Below are 23,772 nucleotides of genomic sequence, written 5' to 3'. Positions count from 1 at the left end.
GGTAAGACATCCAAGACAAAAGAGAAGAGTTGCTATTTTGAGGAGGAGGAGGAGGAGGAGGAGGAGGAGGAGGAGGAGGAGGAGGAGGAAAAAAGGTGTGTGAGGTCTGATTACCCACTCCTATTTAGGGAAGTAGCAAGGCTACTGGGGAGTTAGAGGACACGGATTCTAATCCCGGCTCCTTCGCTTTCCTGCTCTGTGGTCTTGGTCAAGTCACTTAGCTTCTCTGGGCCTCAGCTCCCTCATCTGCAGAATCAGGATTCAATAACTGTTCTCCCGTCCATGTAGGCCATGAGCCCTAAGTGGGACCTGATTATTTTGTATCTACCCCATCATTTAATACAGTGATTTTTTTTATGGTATTTGTTATACTCTTACCATGTGACAAACACTTCTAAACAAGGGGATAGGTATGAGTTAATTAGGTTGAATTCAGTCCCTGGCCCGGATTTGGCTTGCAATTTAGGTATGAAGGAGAACAGGAAAATTGAGGCAGAGAAAAATTAAGTGACTTACCCAAGATAACTCAGAAAGCAATCAGCAGAGGCAGGATTAGAACACAGGTCCTCTGACTCCAAGACCCGAGCTCTTTCCACTGGGCTATACTATTTCTACTGAAAAAAAAAATCAGAATACCCTGAAACATCTTAAATAATTCATGTCAGAGGCAAGTCGCCACATAATTGCTTTGATAAAACAAATCTTACAAAGTCAATAAAAAAGACGAGCAGCATAAAAATAAAGCAAACATGCAAAATTGAAAAATGATGACAAAATCATTAAGTTTACATAATGCATTTAATTACAACAAAAAATGCAATACATTTTTACAGCTGCTTTTTCAACCCAACTTCCATTTTAAATTATAGGACTTGAAACTTCAAAAAAAATTCCTACTTTACCATAAAGTGAATTCTACAATTATTCTTTTTAAAAGAAGCAGAATTCTTTCTAGAGAAGCAGGGTGGCTCCGTGGAAAGAGCACGGCCTCGGGAGTCCGAGATCAAGGGTTCGAGACCTGGCACCGCCACTTGTCAGCTGTGTGACTGTGGGCAAGTCACTTCACTTCTCTGTGCCTCAGTTACCTCATCTGTAAAAAAGGGATGAAGACTGTGAGCCCCACGTGGGACAACCTAATTCCCTTGTATCTAACCCAGCGCTTAGAACAGTGCTCGGCACATAGTAAGCGCTTAACAAATACCAACATTATTCTTATTATTATTAAAAACACACTCAAAATAAGACCACTCAATTGGCACATAGTAAGCCCTCAACAAGTACCACAATTATTATTATCAGTTTCTAGGCCTGAATTGTGACTCCTGAACCCTGAAAAGTGCTTCGAGCTGTCGCGGTTAAGGTACTAGGTCAGTTTTCCCAGTTGATCTTGAGCACCCATCCTCGCCAATCCCAACTTCAGGAATGAAACTTTGACTATGCCAGGCTCTTTGGCCAAAAGCAAGAGAGGCGATTCTGCTTTCTCACCGTCAGAAAGCAGACTTCTTTATCGATTTCCCCCAAAAGACCTACTCGGGTTGGAGAGTGAGTAATCCGCAGCTTCTCGCGTTAGAGAGAAAGAAATGCAAATTCTCTCGGGGTAGTCTTTGTGAAACTGTCACCTTGAGAGATTCCACATCCCACATGACCCACACAGGACTTTGCGGCGATATATCAAAGGAGGTTGTTTACAGCATCGGGTTTGTTTGAAAGATGGCTGCATGCAAAGGATTTAAATTCCCCTCTCCTGAGCTGGAGGCTTCAATCTGGGTTGGGTTGGGAGGCTTTTCTATTCCTTGGGAGAATAAAGCTTCAGTTTTCTCTTGTTCAATCATCTCCTAACGACCTCCCGCTTGTCATGAAAATCCCATTAGAGGATTCTCGGTAGTGTCTGCAACACAAAACGTCAGGTTCCTTTCCGGTCGTGCTACTGATGGATGCTTTATGAGGTTTACCAACCACACACCCTCTGCAGAAATAGAGAGGGAGTTTTAAGAATGGCACCCCGTGGCTTTCACAGTTGACAAGTCACTTTCCGCTGAGGATTCCCCAAGAATATCTCCTGGAAAAGGAGGTGGTCAGGTTGGTTTCAAGAAGTCAGTTAGTCAATTGAATTTATTGAGTGGGCGGAACACTGTCCTAAGCCTTGAGAAAGTTCATTATAGCAATAAACAGACACATTCCCTGCCCACAGCGAACACAATCTGGGGGGGAGATAGATCGGTATAAATAAATAAATTACAGATAATAATAATGTTGGTATTTGTTAAGCGCTTACTATGTGCAGAGCACTGTTCTAAGCGCTGGGGTAGATACAGGGTGATCAGGTTGTCCCACATGAGGTTCACAGTCTTAATCCCCATTTTACAGATGAGAGAACTGAGGCACAGAGAAGTTAAGTGACTTGCCCACAGTCACACAGCTGACAAGTGGCAGAGCCGGGATTCGAACTCATGACCTCTGACTCCCAAGCCTGTGCTCTTTCCGCTGAGCCACGCTGCTTCTCTATGTACATAAGATATGTACATAAGTGCTGCGTTTGTAAAGAAATTTAATGTCTCGGTTTGGTGTGGGCGGGGAAAGTTTCTAACTCTGTTGTATCGTCCTCTCTCAAGCGCTTAGTACAGTTCTCTGCATACAGTTTGCGCTCAATAAATACCACTGATGGATTCGGCCACCGGCCCCAACAGCAGGAGTCAGGAGTCCTGGGATGTTGCCAGTGGGTGGAAACCTATAGCGTGCCAGGGCCCTCTTCCTAAGTGGTTCTCCTCCAAGACGCCTTCCTGATTAAGCCCTCCTTTCCTCTTCTTTTACTCCCTTCTGTGTTGCCTTCACTTACTCCCTTTATTCATCGCCCCTCGCAGCCACACAGTATTTATGTATATATTCTGTCTTTTTTTTATGTATATTAAAGTCTGTCTCCCCCTCTAGACTGTAAGCTCTTCGTGGGCAGGGAAGGTATCTGTTTATTTTTGCATTATGCTCTCCCAAGCACTTAGTACTGTGTTCTGCACATAATAAGTGCTCAGTAAATATGATTGACTGATTGGAGCGGGCAGAGCCCCGGAGGTTGGTCACTAGCCCAACCTTGCAAGCCGTGGCTGCAGCTGGCTCTTTGTGATGTGATCCGGAGAGTCCTTCGTTGATTTTTTTCTTAATGGCATTTGGTGAGCGTGTCCTAGGTGCCAGGCACCATATTAAGCACTGGGGTAGCTATGAGGTAATCAGGTTGAACACAGTCCATGTCCCACATGAGGCTCACAATCTCAATCCCCACTTTACAGTTGAGGTAACTGAGGCCCAGAAAAAGTGAAGTGACTCACCCAAGGTCACACAGTGGACAAATGGTAGAGCCAAGATTAGGAGCTAGGTCCTTCTGACTCTTAGGCCCAAGCTCTGTGCGTTATTCATTATCAGGTAGACCTGCTTTCCAGTCACTAGTGATGAAACGCTGCGCCGCAATGGCCTCTTTGGGCCACCAGGAATATTTGAGGGGAGACTGCAGATGCGTCTGCCTTCTCCTTCGAATGGAATCATTCTGATTTGCATCCAAATGGATTTTATTATGGCAAATATTTTACTTCAGATTAACACGGGATAAATTTTAATCTCTTTTCCCACCATCAGAATTCAGTCCTCGGGAGCAAAGAAGTTCTCTGCTCTGTGGACTCAATGTCACTTAGAAGGAGAGCTTGTAAAGGCCTAATAACAGCATGGCCTAGTGGAGAGAACACAGGTCTTGGTATCAGAGGACCTGGGTTCTAATCCTGCATCCACCATTGGTCTGCTGTATGATATTGGGCAAGTCACTTAACTTCAATGGGCCTCAGTTTCCTCATCTGTTAAATTGGGATTCAATACCTCTTCTCCCTCCTATTTAGACTGTGCACCTTGTGTGGGACAGGGATTGTGTTTGATCCACATTCACTGAATCTATCCAAATGTTTAGTTCAGAGTCAGTCCATCGTATTTATTGAACACTTACTGTGAGCACTGTACTAAGCTCTTGGGAGAGTACGATACAACAATAAATGGACACATTCCCCACCCTCAATGAGCTTACAGTGTAGAGGACACGTAGTAAGTGTCTAGAGGACACATAGTAAGTGCTCAACCAATATCGCAAGTATTACTATCATTACTATAACAGGAGTGGGAGGCAGAGAGGAGAGTGTGATGTCAGCTGGGTCTTCAGGGAAACTTTGACTTCATGTCACTTTGCTGAGACTCATTTCCCCCTTCCCAGCGTCCAGACATGGGCCACCAACTCTTTCCCCAAAGAGAGAAACTGTTGAGATAGGATGAGATCTGCCCTACAGCGGGGACGTCTATGAGTCCCCACCTTAGAGAAAAAAGCCAGCAGTTTTGAGTCGCCTTTCAAGAACGATGAGTGGACCTTGGCTCTGAGACTGTTGCATTGTACTCTCCCAAGCGCTTATTATGGTGCTCTGCACCTAGTAACTGCTTAATACATACTATTGATTGGTCGACTGAATCAGGGCCGAGAACCTGAGCAGAGGAGTTGATTACAGTGATAGCGGCATGTGTGTTGATACTCAAACGCTCTCATCCCTGCCAGTCATGTTCCAACTGAGGCCTGGGAGGGCATTGAGAAAGCAGGTAGTCAGAAGCTCGGCACATTGCAAAGCGCACATGAAGGGTGTTGTTTTTTTTTATTTACAGAACTCATTTTCTGCCAAAGCAACCACAGGATAGTGCAGTTGCTGTGCTGGAGCACCATAACCCTGCAGGCAGTTTATTATTATTATTATTATTATTATCATTATTACAGTACTTGTTAAGCGCTTACTCTGTGCCAAGCAAAGTTCTAAGCCCGGGGAGGATGCAAGTCAAGCAGGTTGACACAGTCCCTGTTCACAGCCTTAATCCCCATTTTACAGATAGGGTAAGTAAGGCTCAGAGAAGTAAAGCAGCTTGCCCGAGGTCACGCAGAAGACATGTGGCAGAGTCGGGATTAGAACCCAGGACCTCCTGACTCATTCATTCATTCAATAGTATTTATTGAGTGCTTACTATGTGCAGAGCACTGTACTAAGCGCTTGGAATGAACAAGTCGGCAACAGATAGAGACAGGCCCTGCCGTTTGACGGGCTTACGGTCTAATCGGGAGAGATGGACAGATGAGAACGATGGCAATAAATAGAGTCGAGGGGAAGAACATCTCGTAAAAACCGATGGCAACTAAATAGAATCGAGGCGATGTACATCTCATTAACAAAATAAATAGGGTAATGAAAATATATACAGTCGAGCGGACGAGTACAGTGCTGAGGGGATGGGAAGGGAGAGGGGGAGGAGCAGAGGGAAAAGGGGAAAAAGAGGGTTTAGCTGCGGAGAGGTAAAAGGGGGGTGGCAGAGGGAGTAGAGGGAGAAGAGGAGCTCAGTCTGGGAAGGCCTCTGGGAGGAGGTGAGTTTTAAGTAGGGTTTCGAAGAGGGGAAGAGAATCAGTTTGGCGGAGGTGAGGAGGGAGGGCGTTCCGGGACCGCGGGAGGATGTGGCCCGGGGGTCGACGGCGGGATAGGCCAGACCGAGGGACGGTGAGGAGGTGGGCGGTGGAGGAGAGGAGCGTGCGGGGTAGGCGGTAGAAAGAGAGAAGGGAGGAGAGGTAGGAAGGGGCAAGGTGATGGAGAGCCTCGAAGCCTAGAGTGAGGAGTTTTTGTTTGGAGCGGAGGTCGATAGGCAACCACTGGAGGTGTTTAAGAAGGGGAGTGACAGGCCCAGATGGTTTCTGCAGGAAGATGAGCCGGGCAGCGGAGTGAAGAATAGACCGGAGCGGGGCGAGAGAGGAGGAAGGGAGGTCAGAGAGAAGGCTGACACAGTAGTCTAGCCGGGATATAACGAGAGCCCGTAGCAGTAAGGTAGCCGTCTGGGTGGAGAGGAAAGGGCGGATCTTGGCGATATTGTAAAGGTGAGACCGGCAGGTCTCGGTAACGGATAGGACGCGTGGGGTGAACGAGAGAGACGAGTCAAGGATGACACCGAGCTTGTGAGCCCGAGAGACGGGAAGGATGGTCGTGCCATCCACGGTGATAGGGAAGTCTGGGAGAGGACCGCGTTCGGGAGGGAAGATGAGGAGCTCAGTCTCGCTCATGTTGAGTTTTAGGTGGCGGGCCGGCATCCAGGTGGAGACGTCCCGGAGGCGGGAGGAGATGCGAGCCCGAAGGGAGGGGGAGAGGACAGGGGCGGAGATGTAGATCTGCGTGTCATCTGCGTAGAGATGGTAGTCGAAGCCGTGAGAGCGGATGAGTTCGCCGAGGGAGTGAGTGTAAATGGAGAACAGAAGAGGGCCAAGAACTGACCCTTGAGGAACTCCAACAGTTAAAGGATGGGAGGGGGAGGAGGCGCCGGCGAAGGAGACCGAGAATGACCGGCCAGAGAGGTAAGAGGAGAACCGGGAGAGGACGGAGTCCGTGAAGCCAAGGTGAGATAAGGTATGGAGGAGGAGGGGATGGTCGACAGTGTCAAAGGCAGCTGAGAGGTCAAGGAGGATCAGAATGGAGTAGGAGCCATTGGATTTGGCAAGAAGGAGGTCACGGGTGACCTTAGAGAGAGCAGTCTCAGTAGAGCGGAGGGCATGGAAGCCAGATCGGAGGGGGTCCAGGAGAGAATGGGAGTTAAGGAATTCTAAGCAGCGATCGTAGACGACTCGTTCTAGGATTTTGGAAAGGAAGGGTAGTAGGGAGATAGGGCGATAACTGGAGGGGGAAGTGGGGTCGAGAGCGGGTTATTTTAGGATGGGGGAGACGTGGGCATGTTTGAAGGCAGAGGGGAAGGAGCCATTGGAGATCGAGTGGTTAAAAATAGAAGTTAAGGAAGGGAGGAGGACGGGGCGATGGTTTGAATAAGGTGAGAGGGAATGGGGTCCGAGGCGCAGGTGGAGGGGGTGGCACTTGCGAGGAGGGAGGTGATCTCCTCCGAGGATACTGCAGGGAAGGATGGGAAAGTAGGGGAGAGGGTTGTGGAGGGGAGGGGAGAGGCGGAGGGGTGACTTTGGGGAGCTCAGACCTGATCGTGTTGATTTTCGTGAGGAAATAGGTGGCCAGATCACTGGGGGGGGAGAGATGGGGGAGGGGAGGAACAGGGGGCCTAAGGAGAGAGTTAAAGGTCCGGAACAATCGGCGGGGGTGACGGGCATGGGTGTCGATGAGGGAGGAGAAGAAGTTTTGCCTGGCGGAGGAGAGGGCGGAGTTAAGGCAGGAAAGGAAAAATTTGAAGTGTGTGAGGTCGGCTCGGTGCTTGGACTTTCGCCAGCAGCGCTCGGCAGCTCGAGCGTAGGAGCGTAGGAGGCGGACGGAGGTGGTGATCCGGGGCTGTGGGTTAGTGGAGCGAGAGCGGCGGAGGGAAAGGGGGGCGAGAGAGTCGAGATGAGTAGAGAGGGTGGAGTTGAGAGCGGAGACCTGATCGTCGAGAGTGGGAAGTGAGGACAGGGCGGCAAGGTGAGGAGAGATGCTTTCGGAAAGACAGATGGGATCGAGAGAGCGGAGGTCTCCGTGGGGCAGTAGCGAAGATTTGTAGGGGGAGGGAGTGTGAGAGATGAGGTAGGTGAGAGGTTATGGTCAGAGAGAGGGATTTCAGAGTCGGTGAGGGAGGAGATAGTGCAGCGGTAGGAGATGACGAGATCGAGGGTGCGACCGAGTCGGTGAGTGGGTGCGGTATGGTGGAGGAGGAGGTCGGCAGAGTCGAGGAGGGATAGCAGGCGGGCGGCAGAGGAGTCGTCGGGTACGTCCGTATGGATGTCGAAGTCTCCGAGGATCAGAGTGGGCAGAGAGAAGGAGAGAAGGAAGGTGAGAAAGGGGTCAAGGTGGTCGAAGAAGTCGGAGGTGGGACCGGGAGGGCGGTAGATGACGGCGACAAGTATCTGGAGTGGGTGGTAGAGGCGAATGATATGGGCTTCGAAGGAGGGGAAGGAGAGGGATGGGGGAGGAGGGATAGTGCGGAAGCGGCAACGGGGCGAGAGGTGGAAGCCGACGCCTCCTCCCTTACCGGTGAGTCTGGGGGAGTGGGAGAAGGAGAGGCCTCCGCCGGAGAGAGCGGCGGCGGAGACCGTGTCTTCGGGAGTGAGCCACGTTTCCGAAAGGGCGAGGAGGAGGAGAGAGCGGGAGAGGAAAAGGTCATGGACGAAAGGTAGCTTACCTGTAATAGGGGGTTCCAGAGGCCACACTTGAAAGTAGCTATGGGTGCAAGGGGGGGAGGGAGGAAGGGCGGGGGGAGGGGAGGGTTTGGATGGGAAGGAGGTGGCGGGGCCCTGGACGGGGAGAGGGGGATGAGGGGTAGCGGTGGGACAGGAGGACTGGGATGGGGCGTGGGTGGGGAAGAGAGAAGGGGGGGAGGGGGTGAGGAGGGGGTTTGGTGGGGGGGAGAGTAGGGGGAGGGGGAAGAGGGGTAGCGCTGGTAAAGTGGGGTTCTAGGGCAGGGGAGGGGAGGGGGGGAGGAGGCAGAGGAGAGAGCGGGAAAGAGCTGAGCGAGAGAGGGGAAGGGGAAGGGGAGGATAGGAAGGGGCGGGAGGGGGGACATGGCGAGGCCAGAGAGGTGGGTGGCAGCACTGACAACGATAATCAGTAACAAACGAAATCAGTAATATAGCAACATGATACAGTATGATACAATACAGTAGTGTTAATAAGCGGGCGATGACCAGGGTCAGGGGTAGGCTCGATTAAGGGGCGACCTGATCAAACTCAAAGTCAGGCGGCTGGTGAGGCCAGAGAGGTGGGTGCTCAATGGTAACTGCAGTGGCCTTCAAATCTCTCTCTAGCCAGCTGTTTTTCAGGATTTCCGCTGAGCCCGACCACTTCACATAACATCCTAGGTGGTTCTTTGATCAGAATCCTTTCCCTCTGATGAAGGCAAAGCTCCATCAGGCATGGCCGGGGCTCAGACCCGATTTCTTGATCCTCAAAACCGTACTGACTCCACTAGACCAATGGCACAGCCATTACTGAGATGAAAAAGCATTTAGTACAGTGTTCTGAGCAGAGTAAGGGTGCAATAAGTACAACTGACTGATTGATTGATTGATTGATTGATTGATTGAAATGGCACCTGATTGGAGCTGTTCCTAGCCAGAGAGGGGGCTTCCATGGGAGCAAATCCTCTGACTAGACAGGATGTAGAAACTCTTATGCCAGAGACATCATTGAGAAAAGTCTTAGGTCCTTGGCCTCCTGAGGGGCAAATAACAATAATAATAATAATAATGATTGTGGTATTTGTTAAGCATTTACTATGTGCCAGGCACTGTACTAAGTGCTGAGAAGATACGAGATAATCAGTTTGAACACAGTCCCTGTCCCACATGGGGTTTACAGTCTCAATCCCCACTTCACAGTCGAGGTAATGGAGGCACAGAGAAGTTAAATGACTTGTCCAAGTTCACACAGCAGACAAGTGGCAGAGTCAGGATTAGAACCCAGGTCCTTCATCTAGTGGAAAGAGCACGGGCCTGGGTGTTCTTTAGCCCTTTTCACGCCGGGTTCAAATATCTAAGAGCTACAACTATGAGTTGTTATTTTTTTACACTTGGTTTCCACGTTAGCCTGAGACTTGCCTCTTCCCTGAAAGGAGGCTCCCAGTAATAAACGAACACCGTTTATCCAATCAAATTGAGACCAGCGCCGGTTCAGATAATCAAAAGCTCAGATAACAAAAGAAATTGGATTTGGCTCTCTCAGCCAGCATGTGTCCAATTTGGCTCATTTACCCAAACTTTTCTACTTTTCTTTTCAATTATCTGAACTCCCCGCAGGTCGGATAATCAACTTCCCACTGTAGTAGAGGCGGATTATGAAGATCAGGCAAACTGAGCCTCAGAGGATACGTGACCAGCCAAAGGCCAAACATCGATTAAAGAGTGGAGAGAAGACCAGGCGTCATCCCCGAGCCACAAGAGAGACATTAGAGAGCCGGGATTGAGGCAAAAATTACTTTGCAATTTTAAGCCAAATTCAGAAGAAAAGTGCGACGTCACAGATTTCACTGTGGTTTGAACCACTTTGGCTTCAAGAAATGTGCTTCAGATCCAGGTCGACTCTAGGTGAACTGTTCTGTCCCAAGCTTTTTTTTTAAATGGTATTTGTTACAGCCAGGCACTGTAAGCACTGGGTTAGATACAAGCTAATCAGGTTGGACGCAGTCCATGGCCAACATGGGGCTCAATCCCCATTTTACAGATGAGATAACTGAGGCATAGAGAAGAAGAAAAGAAGAAGAAGAAGAAGAAGAAGAAGAAGAAGAAGAAGAAGAAGAAGAAGAAGAAGAAGAAGAAGAAGGAGGAGGAAGAAAGAAGAAAGAAGAAGAAAGAAGGAAGAAGAAAGAAGGAAGAAGGGAGAAGAAAGAAGAGAGAAGAGAGAAGGAAGAAGAGAAAAGGAAGAAGAAAGAAGAAAGAAAGAAGGAAGAAGGAAGGAAGAAGGAAGGAAGGAAGAAGGAAGAAGGAAGAAGGAAGAAGAAGAAGAAGAAGAAGAAGAAGAAGAAGAAGAAGAAGAAGAAGAAGAATGTTGGTATTTGTTAAGCGCTTACTATGTGCAGAGCACTGTTGTAAGCGCTGGGGTAGACACAAGGGAATCAGGTTGTCCCACGTGGGGCTCACAGTCTTACTCCCCATTTTACAGATGAGGTAACTGAGGCACAGAGAAGTTACGTGACTTGCCCACAGTCACACAGCTGACAAGTGATGAAGTAAAGTGACCTGCTCAAGGTCACACAGCAGTAAGTGATAGAGTGGGGATTAGAACCCAGGTCCTGCTGACTCCCAGGCCCAAACTCTACCCACTAGGCCATGTTGCTTCACAGTGAGGGTAGAGCCTTGCCAGCACCACTGCTACCTGCTCCGCCATTCCAATCTGGTGGCCCAGCGGATACACGATCTTGAACATCCCCACCATAATGAGAAGCAGCGTGGCTTAGTGGAAAGAGCACGGGCTTAGGAGTCAGAGGTCAGGGGTTCTAATCCCGACTCCACCACTTACCAGCTGGGTAACTTTGGGCAAGTCACTTAACTTCACTGTGTCTCAGTTACCTCTTCGGGAAAATGAGGATTAAGACTGTAAATCCCACATGGGACAACCTGATTACCTTGTACCTACCCCAGAGCTTAGAAGAGTGCTTGGCACATAGAAAGCACTTAACAAATACCATTATTATTATTGTGATGATGATAACTCGCAATGATGCAGCAGAGATGCTCCTCCGGGATAAATTGGCCCTGCCTAAACTGGTCTCCACCACCCTTTGCTCTCATTCATCCCCAGCTTCCTTTTCCTTCTCCTCCCTTATCTTTTTTTTCTCTGTCCCCTTTTGACTTGGCACATGACTCACGCTACATAACACAGGGGAAGCAGCATGGCCTGGTAGCTAAAGTATAAGCCTGGGAGGCAGAAGGACCTGGGTTCTAATCCCCGCTCTACCACTTATTGCTGTGTGACCTTGAGCGGGTCTCTCTAAGCCCTCTCTGTCACTTCTCCACTGTGTGAACTCAGGCAAGTCACTTAACTTCTCTAGGCCTCGGTTACCTCATTTGCAAAATGGGGACTAAGACACCCCCATGTGGGACACAGACTGCGTCCAACCTTGTATCCACCCCCTGCTTAGTACAGTGTCTGGCACATAATAAGTGTTTAACAAATACCATGAAAAACAAATGTTTCTTAGAATAGCTAAGCTGAAGAGAAGCAGCATGGCTCAGTGGAAAGAGCACAGGCTTGGGAGGCAGAGGACGTGGGTTCTAATCCCAGCTCCACCAGTTGTCTGCTGTGTGACTTGGGCAAGCCACTTAACTTCTCTGTTCCTCAGTTACCTCATCTGGAAGATGGGGATTAAGACCGTGAGCCCCAAGTGGTTCACCCTGATTATGCTGCATCTATCCCAGCGCTTAAAACAGTGCTTGGCACATAGACTTGCTTAACCAATTCAATTATTATATATCAGTATAACTTCCTTCAAAAATGAGGAGAGTGACGTGGAGATAAACACTAAGAAGAAGAGCTAGTGGTCAGAAGGAAGTCTCACACATCTGCAGGAGCAGGGACAGAGTCTAACATCTGTCCCGCCTCACTCCTAAACCCGTGGTCCTCTAGGCAGTAAGCTCACTGTGGGCAGAAAATGTGTCTCTTTTTATTTTAATATTGCATTCTCCCAAGTACTTAGTACAGTGCTCTGCCCACTGAAAGCGTTCAATAAATAGGATTGACTAACTCACTGACTGGCCATGTCTCTATGGGCCCTAGTCACAGCAATCCATCTTCAAATCCCAGAAACACCCCAGTTGAGATGAACGGGGTGACACCTTTTAATTACTTTCCAGGCAAATAATAATAATAATATTGACGGCATCTGTTAAGCGCTTAATACTTGCCGGGCACTATATTAAGCTCTGGGTGGATACAAGCAAATTGGGTTGGACACAGTCCCTGTCCCATGTGGGGCTCAGTCTCAATCTCCATTTTACAGATGAGGTAACTGAGGCACAGAGAAGTGAAGAGACTTTCCCAAGGCCACGGAGCAGACAAGTGGTGGAGCTGGGATTAGAACTCATGTCCTTATGACTCCCGGACCCGTTTTCTATTCACACGCCGTGCTGTTTCCCTGCAAATCAATAGATTAAATCTACCAACCAGCAGCTCAGCCTTCCTTCCCCCATCACATGATTCCATCGTATAATCCTTGGCACGCTTCCACATCTCCCTTTTGTTTTTGAAACAGCAGATGGAACAACCCTCTTTTTTTCTATAATGTAAAGCGACGACAGTGAACTCTTCTTATTTCCTTGCTGACAATCCCAAAATAATCTCTAGAAGGGAGAAGGTTAGTTGGGGGTTCAAAAGTACCGCTTTCCACAGGTGATTATTAAAAAACAATGAGTTACTCTCCACAGAGAGAATCATTTCCAGGCTTAGGATAGGAAAATCTAAGCATGGCTTTTGCTGTTTCTAAAACATCATTTGCCAATTATCACTGGGATATTCCCCTGGCAGAGGGATCCAGTATCAAGCTGTTGGGTGAGTACAAGTCGTATGATTTAAGGAGCTTTCTCTTCATCATTGCCCCAGATCCAACTACTCCCTAAAGGCCCTGAGGACAGCCACCTGATCTAATAATTATTTCCCATTATTAGGCGCATGTGATTGGGGTGGGGACGTGGAGGAGTAGAGAAGGGAAGACCAACAGCTCTTATATACAGTCCTGTAAATCACATAATGTTGTAAATCATTTATATTAATGTTTGTCTCCCTCTCTAGACTGCAGGCTCTAAGGTAAGGTACGTGTCTACAAGCTCTGCTGCATTGTGCTTTTTCCCAAGCAGTTAGTATAATGCACTGTACACGGCAAGTGCTCAATAATAATAATAATAATAATGTTGGTATTTGTTAAGCGCTTACTATGTGCAGAGCACTGTTCTAAGCGCTGGGGTAAACACAGGGGAATCAGGTTGTCCCACGTGGGGCTCACAGTCTTCATCCCCATTTTACAGATGAGGGAACTGAGGCACAGAGAAGTTAAGTGACTTGCCCACAGTCACACAGCTGACAAGTGGCAGAGCTGGGATTCGAACTCATGAGCCCTGACTCCAAAACCCGTGCTCTTTCCACTGCGCCACGCTGCTTCTCATTGATGATGGTACTATAATAATAGTAATGATGATGGTATTTTTTAATCGTTTTCTATGTGCCAGGCACTGTACTAAGCACTGGGGAGGATACAAGCAAATCGAGTTGGACACAATTCCTGTCCCACGTGGGGCTCACAATCTCAATCCCCATTTTACTGATGAGGTAACTGAGGCCCAGAGAAGTGAAGTGACTTGCACAAGGTCACACAGCAGACAAGTGGCTCAGCCGGAATTAGAACCCTGCTCCTTCTGACTCCCAGACCCATGCTCTATCCACTATGCCATGATGGAGATGATGACAGTGAAGAAAGAAGGAGGAGGAATGTAGCCAAAAATTGTAATACAAGAGGCATTGGGCTCCATAGTTTGACCTCCACTTAAACTTGAAAGTTTCTTTTCTTTTCCAAGAGTTTCCTGCCGCTCTGTAGCAAAGTCAATTTCTTTGAGCCTTCCACCACATCTGCAGTGTGACGTTTTGTAAAAAAAAAAAAAGTATTGTGTGTTTGTTTTATTCTCAGCAGGGGCTTCCTCTCTGCCCCCCACGGAGGTGATCACTAAATTCTTGTTAGGACAAAATCATCTTAAGCCTTAGTTCTGATGCATTGGAAGGCCAACGCTAGGTTCACACTTCTAGAAACTTCTAGATTATCTTATGGAGGTGATCACTAAATTCTTGTGAGATCAAAAACATCCTAAGGCTAAGATCTGACTCATCTCAAGCCATATACTGTTTATATTTCTGGAAAATGTTCTCACCCTTTGCTTCGGACTCTCTCTCCAGGTAGGATCCTATTTCAGATAACCCAACATGGAAGCTTCGTAGAAAGGTGACTGCAGCATTGACATCCCTGGATAATAATGTTGGTATTTGTTAAGCGCTTACTATGTGCCGAGCAGTGTTGTAAGCGCTGGGGGAGATACAGGGTCATCAGGTTGTCCCACATGAGGCTCACAGTCTTCATCCCCATTTTACAGATGAGGTAACTGAGGCCCAGAGAAGTGAAGTGACTTGCCCACAGTCACACAGCTGACAAGTGGCAGAGCTGGGATCTTTTGCCTCGAGTTCCTATAGAGTGACAGGTGGAAAAAAATTCTCTTAATGGCATGCTGAGTTTCAGGATATAAGGCTAAATATTTCAGCTCTAGATAATCTTTGCTATGTTGTCCTTTGGTTCAACGCCTATGGTATTTGTAGATGTCGATGTTATGGAATTAGTAGAGATGTCAGTTCTTCTTTTAGATTTTAATCTCCTTGAAGGCAGAGGTTATGTTGATCTACTATATTGTACCCTCCCCAGTACTTAATACAATGCTCTGCACACAGTAAATGCTCAATAAATACCGCTGATTGATTGATAGTACTCCTAGTAATGGTAATTATTGAGAAGCAGTTAAGCCTGTGGAAAAAGCCTAGAGTTGAGAGTCAAAAGTCTTGGGTTCTAGCCCTGGCTCTGCCTCTTGTCTGCTTGTGACCTTGGGCAAGTCATTTATTTTCTCCAGGCCTCAATTTTCTTATCTGAAAAATAGGGATTAAAAAACCTGTTCTCCCTCTGGCTTAGATTGGGAACCCCATCTGAGACAGGAACGGTGACTGATCTGACTGGAAAATAGTGCTTGCCACATAGCAGTGCTTAACAAATACTATTATTATTATCATTATTAGAAATGATAATAACTGGAGCAGCCTAGCCTAGTGGAGAGAACACAAGTCTGGGAATCAGAAAAGCCTAGATTCTAATCCCACCTTTGCCATTTGTCTGCTGTGTGACCTTGGGCAACGTTGAGTTACCTTATCTGTAAAATGGGGATAAAGACTCTGAGCCCTACGTGAGACAGGTGCTGTGTCCAACCGGATTATCTCGTTTCTACCCCAGCACTCAGTACAGTGCCTGGCGCATAGTAAGCACTTAAAAAATATCACAATTGTTATTATTAACATTATTATTATGCCCCTACTAAGTGCAAGTCACTGTACTAAGCGTATTGGACCATCTCATACCTCAGTAGGCTGTAGTGCTGAGTGGTGAAGGAACAGGAAAAGTTGAAGGGTGTATTTTCTCAAGAAAAGTGGTGACAGCCAATTTCTTGAATGCCCCCAAACACTTCGCACAGTGCTCTTTACCCAGTAGGTGCTCAATTAATACTGCCTTTGGATTTGTGCCCACCCCAATTTTCTAAGACTCCATTCAGGCTCTCCACATTTGGGATTAACTCCATGAAAAGGACCAAACAAATTTGAGGCCCAGGAGTTATTTTCTCATAAAAAATTATTTGTCTAAAAATTGATCAATCAACCGTATTGAATGAGTGCTTAATGTGTGCCAAGCACTGTACTGAGCACTTAGGGGAGTACAGTAGAGTCCCTCAAGGATTTAACAATCTGGCAGGGGTGACAAAAAATATAAGAAATTACAAGTTGGGGAAGGAGCAGAGTACAGTACTCTGCACACAATAAGCACTCAATTGATACGACTGAATGAATGAAGACTGTACATAAGTGTTGTGTACATACATGGCTATTAATCATATATTACAAAATATTTATTTATATTAATGTGTGCCTCCCCTTTAGACTGTAAGGTCCTTGTGGGTGGGGAATGTGTCCTCCAGCTCTTTTGTACTGTACTCTCCCAAGAGCTTAGTACAGTGCTCTGTACAATGGAAGAGCTCAAAAAATACTGTGGATCGATTGATTGACTCATAGGACAGAGAGAGGGATGTAAGATGGGAAGATGAGAGGTGAGTAATGTTTTCTCCAAACCCAAAACGAAAAAGTCCGTATTCAGAGTATCCAGAAAAGTCCCTAAACAGACCAACACTCCACTCGATTCATTTCGTTAGGGTGACATAATGGAACAAAGCTAGCGGTTTTGCCTTGGATACTACGACACTTTGAAGACAAGCACTGATTGCTAACAGCATAATCACTAAATGGCCCTTTGGGGGAAGCTTTTTTTTTTTATCATATTTACCTAATTAGCCTGTTATAAAGAGAAATGTGCCTTGTAGGCTCATCCTAGCGTGAGAAGAAGCTCGAAGAATTCGACGCAGTCAGAGGGGGCATGGAGACATTAGAACCCAGCCCCTCTGACTCCCGGGCCGGGGCTATTTTCACTAGGCCATGCTGCTTCCTTCCGCTGCTTCCCAGTGGGAACACTGGCTCTGGAGAGAGACTGCCCAGTCCAACCCCATCCAGACTCTCAGCAGCCCCTTCTCCAGCACGGCATGAGGCGGATGAAACGACACTGCAAGACCCTGCTGCTTCTTCAGCTCCAGAGTCGGGAGACCCCCGCCGGCTCAGGAGGGAGACCACCCAGGCCCGCGCAATCCAGACTCCCAGCAGCTCCTTCTTCCCGGCACAGCAGTGGAGGCTAAAACTGCAACACGAGACCCTTTCAACATTTAAGCAGCGTGGCTCAGTGGAAAGAGCCCGGGCTTGGGAGTCAGAGGTCATGGGTTCGAACCCCGGCTCTGCCACTTGTCAGCTGTGTGACTGTGGGCAGGTTACTTAACTTCTCTGTGCCTCAGTTACCTCATCTGTAAAATGGGGATGAAGACCGTGAGCCTCACGAATGACAACCTGATTACCCGGTATCTACCCCAGCGCTTAGAACAGTGCTCTGCACATAATAAGCGCTTAACAAACACCAACATTACGTAGAACATCCAAAGCCCATGGCTGCAGCCACAGCTCCTCCCAGGCACCTTGGACCGGAAGCCCCTTACCCGCAAAATAATAATAATCAATAATTACGGTACCTGTTAAGCGCTTGCTATGTGCCAGGCACTGTTCTAAAGTGCTGAGGTAGATGCACGGTAGTATGAATGGACACAGTCCCTGTCCCACATAGGGCTCACAGTCTTAATCCCCATTGTCCAGGGGAGGGAACTGAAGCCCAGAGAAGTGAAGTGACTTATCTAAGGTCACACAGCAGACAAGTGGTGAGCTAGGATTAGAACCCATGACCTGCTGACTCCCAGGACAGTGCTTTCTCCAACAGGCTCCAGGTCCACCTCCCCCTGCCCAACCTGCCCTTTCCCAATGCCACAGGACACTGCGTGCCAGAAGGTGACCTCTACGTCCCTTAGAATCCTGAGGAAGCTACCGTTTCTTGTTATACTGTACTCTCCCTAGTACTTAGTACAGTGTTCTGCCCACAGAAAGCACTCGATAAATACAATTGAATGAATGAGTGATGGTTCATCACCCCAAATGTTACCTGGAGCAGAGGGAAGTCTGAAGATGCCCGATTCCGAGGCCCGGTTTTCCTCTGCCTCACTACCCCATTTTGGGTCTTATTTACCTCAGGGGAAAATCCATAGCAGTTGAGCCAGAAGAATAAATACTAGTTAGCCACGATTCCCTGTGCAGTTCAGGATGGTGCTGGATTTAGCAGGATGCAGAGATTTTCAAATATATTCACATGATTCAACAATTTCCAGCTCCTCAAAAATATACAAATAATAGAGGGCAATGTGGATTTTTTGTCCTGAACAACTAAGATAAATCGGTCGTGTACCTGCTGAAATGAGATGCTTCTGCGGGAGACTTCGCCCTGCAATTTTCTGAAGAGCATCCACTCCTAGTTTGCTCCAGAGCTGATCTTACCGAGATGAGCTGTTCAAGAGCCATTCGTTTCCCAAAGGGGCCGGGCCTACTCTCGTCTATCTGGATTGTAGCTGAAGGGCCGAAACGAACATGAGTCAGACTCTGGCAGCGTATTAGCGATCGGGCCAAAGGATTGCCAGTTTTCTGGGTGCAATGGGGACTAGGGAGGTGCAGGCAGAGCACAGTGAGAAAATCAAACCTATCCTCAATTATAAATACTTTCCCCAAAAAATGAACTAGAAATGGCAAAAGAGAGCCGCTGAACTGGTGACAATAGGCTAAGAAAGAACCTACAAATTTCTGAAATGTTCAGTGAAACTTACCAACCTATTCTTGTCATGAAAACAGTGGAGAGCAAACCTGAAAGGTTGGTAATAGCTTCACATTGGTTCCCAGTGTCTATTCCCAGAATAGGCAGCAGTCCCGAGTTCAAATGGTAGCCCTTCTCCTTTTATATCTGAGGGTCTTGGCTCAGAGAACAGCTTCCATTAACCTCTTGTTCTGACTCCAGATTGCAAAATGCAGTGTTTGTTAAACTCCATTTCATCCTTGAAATAATTTGCTTCCTTTTGTTCTCCAAAGATGGTATTTCTTCTCCGCTTGGATGAATTTAAAGTCACAAGTGGACCATTTTTCCTTTAGGAAAAGGTCCCTACTGCTTCAAAAGGAGATCAAGGAGCCAGCGAGGAAACTACTTTTTATTTCTTTTGTTTTTTTTGGAAGCACAGTGCTATCTGATATATACGGTTTGGGCCGATGCTCAGAGCTGAGCGATGAATTCACTGGATTAGAGCTCCTATTTTTGGCTTGAATAGCGGGTGGGATCTGTTGGATCTGTTCTTTCCTCTGCCATTTCCCCATCTATAATTTATTTTAACAATGTCTCTCCCAATAGACTGTAAGATCCTTGTGGGCAGGAACAGTGTCTATCAACTCATATTGTGTTGTCTTCTCCCATGTGCATAGTAAAGTGCTCTCCATACAATAAGCACTCCATAAATACCACCGATTGATTGATTGGAAAAGAAACCAACAGAAAGTAGGTCTCAACCTAACTGAATGGGGTAGAGGACAGAGGGAGCTGATTATTTTTGGTTCTAGCTGTTCAGTCTCCTATTCTCTTGCCACAGAGAGGTTGTATTAGATAATATAAAAACTCTCTTGCCCTTCGGTCTGACTGAAGGACATTTCCTGAGAAATCTAGGTACTAACAATAGGTGCTATTTTTCTAACAGTATTTTTGTCGCCCAAGTCTCACCTTTTTTTTAACGGTATTTGTTAAGCACAGGCGCTGTACTGACCGCTAGGGTAGACACAAATTCATCGGGTTGGACAAAGTCCCTGTCCCACATGGGACTCACAGTCTTAATCCCAAATTTATAGACGTTGAGGTACCTGAAGCACAGGAAAGTGAAGTGAATTCCCAAGGTCACACAACAGGCAAGGGGTGGAGCTGGAATTTGAACCCAGGTCCTTCTGATTTCCAGGCCCGTGCTCTATCCACTAGAGCATCCTGCTTCTCAGGTGAGTATGAACAGACAGGTTGATACTGTCTGTTTGAAAATGGTGCTTCTCATCTGAAAATAAATCAATCAATTGTATTGATTTCAAGCCTGAAAGATGAATTCAATCATTCAAAGAGTTCTGTGTGCTTCAGTTCCCTGAGAAACTGTAAAATGGGGATTAAATATCTGATCTTCCTTCTACTTGGACTGTGAGATCCATTCAGGACAGGGACTGTATCCTACCTAATTAACTCATACCTACCCCTGCATTTTGAACAATGTTTGACACACACTAAAGGCTATTCAAAAAGAATTGTTAGACACGTTCCATGTCCACAATGAGCTTACATTCTAAAGAGGATCCCCAATATTCCAGCCACCATCAGAGTTATCCCAACAAATCCTCACAGGCAGATAGACCATCTCCGGAGCCCTTTCTCTCTGGACTCCTCTCACTGTTGCTCCTCCTCCAACAGACCCCCAACTGTGAAGATCAGTGATATCAACCCAAATAAATTCTCCAGCTTCCAAGTAAGGATGTCAAAAGCAATCTCCATGACCTAGGATAAAAGGAGAAATAAAGGCGATGCCTGCAAGCTGAGAGCGGTAAAGATCGAGAGGGCTGAGAAACGAGAAAAAGCAGTTGGGAAAACCGCATGGGGTTTGCTTCTTGGGGAAACAATAACCCACATCTGGTCTTGGCCATTAGCATCAGTTTTCCATCAGTGGTGAGTGAGTGGTCTCAGAGCAGGTCTTTGCAGGGTCTCTACCACACTTTTAGAAACAACTGTGCTGCCTGCCATTCATCACACCATCAGTTCACCCCTTTCAAACTATTTTTGCCCTTGCTGTTTCTGCACTAGATTACCCACCCTATTGGGTAGCATCTTGAAAGGATTCAAGGGGTTGTCGTGATTGCCACCCCTGCAGAAGACTGAATTAAATTCCCCAGTTGTGAGCATGCGCTGCAAAAAATGCACTTCGCTAAAGAGGCCTTGGTTAGAACTAGAACATTATTTCCTCCGACAGCAAACCCTAATGGGCGGCCCTGGTATGTCCCCAACTGATTTTTCCTGCCAGGGGTTCCAGACACAATGGTTTAGGAGGAAGAAGGAGGAGGAGGAGAAAAAGGAAGAGGCGGAGGAGAAGGAAAAAAGAAGAGGAGGAGAAGGAGAAAAAGTCTTGTCAAGGACTTATTATCTGTCAAGTCCCCTCTCAGGGTCTCACCTGGAGAGTTTCCAGTACTCTACCAGTCTTGACTACCGGAGGGAGAGTTAAGCAGAGGCCTACCCATTCTATTCCTAGCTTGGGCAGTGGCTAGAGAGTGGAAGGCAATATGCTATGAGTCAAAACTCTCCTGTGCTGGGCAGCAGCGGCATGGGAAAGCATCCGAGACTCGAGTTTACTGCACGGAAGGAGGCAATGGTAAACCATTTTCGTATTTTTACCAAGAAAACTCTAAGGATCCACTACCAAAACTACTGCAGGTGGAGGTGGGCTTTCTGGGAGAGACATATCCATTCAGTCACTATAGGTCAGGGGTAACTCAACAGCATAAAACAGATGTGCCAAGCACTGTTCTAAGTGTTAGGATAGATACCAGTTAATCAAGTTTGACACAGTCCCAGTCCTACATGGGGCTCACAATCTACATAGGAGCCAGTTGTATTTAATTCCCCATTTTACAGATGAGGTAATTGAGGCAGAGAGAGCTGAAGTGACTTGCTAAAGGTCACACAGAGGACAAGTATCAGAGGTAGGATTAGAACCCAGATCCTCTGGTTTGCAGGAGGAAAGGGGGGGGGGTCAGAGTAGCCAGGATAGGGCAGAGGGCATGAGATAACCCAAGAGCCTGGAAACTGAAACTATACTGTAGGACCCCTGAAACAGTCTCTCACTTCCTCTTTACCAGTTTCTTCATTCATTCATTCATTCATTCATTCAATTGTATTTATTAAGCGCTTACTGTGTGCAGAGCACTGTACTAAGTGCTTGGGAAAGTACAATACAACAATAAACGGACAAATTCCCTGCTCACAATGAGCTTACAGAGGGAGAGACAGACATGCGTACAAATAAATAAAATTACAGATATGTACCTAAGTGCCGTGGGGCTGGGAGAAGGGAAGAGTAAAGGAAACAAGTGAGGACAACGCAGAAGGGAGTGGGAGATGAGGAAAGGTGGGGCTTAGTCTGGGAAGGCTTCATCGAGGAGTTGTGCCTTCAATAAGGCTTTGAAGTCGGGGGAGAGTAATTGTCAGATTTCAAGTGCTTAGTACAGTGCTCGGCACACAGTAAGTGCTCAATAAATACAGTTGAATGAATGAATTTGAGGAGGGAGGGCATTCCAGGCCAGAGGCGGGATGTGGGCTAGACGTCAGCAGCGAGAGAGGTGAGATTGAGGCACGGTGAGAAAAGGTTAGCACTAGAGGAGTAAAATATGCGTCCTGGGATGTAGAAGGAGAGAAGGGAGGTGAGGTAGGAGGCGCCAAGGTGGTGGAGTGTTTTAAAGCCAATAGTGAGGAGTTTTTGTTTGATATAGAGGTGGATGGGCAACCTCTGGAGTTTTTTGAGAAGCGGGATGACATGTCCTAAGAATTTTTGTAGAAAAATGATCTGGGAAGCAGAGTGAACTATGGACTGGAGTGGGGAGAGACTGGGAAGTCAGCATGGAGGCTGATGCAGTAATCCAGGTGGGATAGAATGATAGCATTAACATTGTAGCACTTTGGATCGAGAGGAAAGGGTGGATTTTAACTATATTGTGAAGGTGGGACTGACAAGATTTATAGTGATATATTGAATATGTAGGTTGAATGACAGAGAGGAGTCAATGATACGGGCTTCTTTCTCTATTCTTCGCTTACTTTCAAGGAATCCCGCTGCCGACAATGAGAAATACTGTGGTCTAGTGGAAAGAGCACAGGCCTGGAAGTCAACAGACCTGAATTGCAGTCCTAACACCATTACTTACCTGCTGGGTGACCGTGGGCAAGTCACTTAACTTCTCCACGTCTCCGTTTCTTCATCCATAAAAAGGAAATTCAAAAAACCTGTTCTCCTTCCTACTTAGGCTTTAAGCTGCAGTTGGGACAGGAACTGTGTAAACCTGTCAAAGGGCAGGGACTGCCTCCATCTGTTACCGATTTGTACATTCCAAGTGCTTAGTACAGTGCTCTGCACATAGTAAGCGCTCAATAAATACTACTGAATGAATGAACTGTGTCTGTCCTATTTATCTCGTATCAAACAATGTGCTTAGCATAGGTGAAATGCTTAACAAACACCACATTGATTCTTTAACTTTAACGTGGCTGGTCAGCCCGTCAGTCAATCATATTTACTGAGCACTTATTGTGTACAGAGCACTGCACTAAGCGCTTAGGAGAATACACAATAACGATAAAGAGACACATTCCCTGCCCACAACAAGTTTACACTCTAGAGGGGGAGACTTACAGTATACATCCACTTGTCAGCTGTGTGACTTTGGGCAAGTCACTTCACTTCTCGGTGCCTCAGTTACCTCATCTGTAAAATGGGGATTAAGACTGTGAGCCCCACGTGGGACAACCTGATTCCCCTGTGTCTACCCCAGTGCTTAGAACAGTGCTTGGCACATATTAAGTGCTTAACAAATACCAACATTATTATACATGGGAAGACCAGTCAGTCGTATTTATTGAGCACTTACTAAATCTGTAAAATGGGAATTAAGACTGTGAGCCCCACGTGAGACAACCTGATTCCCCTGTGTCTACCCCAGCACTTAGAACAGTGCTCTGCACATAGTAAGCGCTTAACAAATACCAACATTAGTATTATTATTATTATATGCAGAGCACTGTACTAAGCAGTTGGGAGAGTACAATATAACAGACACACTCCCAGCCCACAACAAGCTTAAGATTTCTCTCTCTGTCATGGGTGGAGGGGGAAGAAATGGATTAAATTAGAAGAAAAATTAAATCAGAATGAAGCCATGTAGCCTAGTGGAAAGCATGGGCCTGGGAGTCCAAGGAACTGAGTTCTAATCG

The 23,772-nt window shown here is 46.9% G+C and overlaps 1 non-coding gene across 1 annotated transcript; it reads left to right on the top strand.

The window, feature by feature from the left end:
• Positions 1–20,944: 20,944 nt before the first annotated feature.
• On the top strand, positions 20,945–21,082 carry LOC114815320. Its single transcript, XR_003763084.1, has one exon. It is a non-coding gene; the product is annotated as a small nucleolar RNA SNORA7 (small nucleolar RNA).
• Positions 21,083–23,772: the final 2,690 nt, after the last annotated feature.

Source organism: Ornithorhynchus anatinus, chromosome 11 (genome assembly GCF_004115215.2).
Source record: "Ornithorhynchus anatinus isolate Pmale09 chromosome 11, mOrnAna1.pri.v4, whole genome shotgun sequence".
Taxonomy (NCBI): Eukaryota; Metazoa; Chordata; class Mammalia; order Monotremata; family Ornithorhynchidae; genus Ornithorhynchus; species Ornithorhynchus anatinus.
The sequence above is the reverse complement of the archived record's forward strand: the minus strand, read 5'-3'. Positions and strand labels throughout refer to the sequence as shown.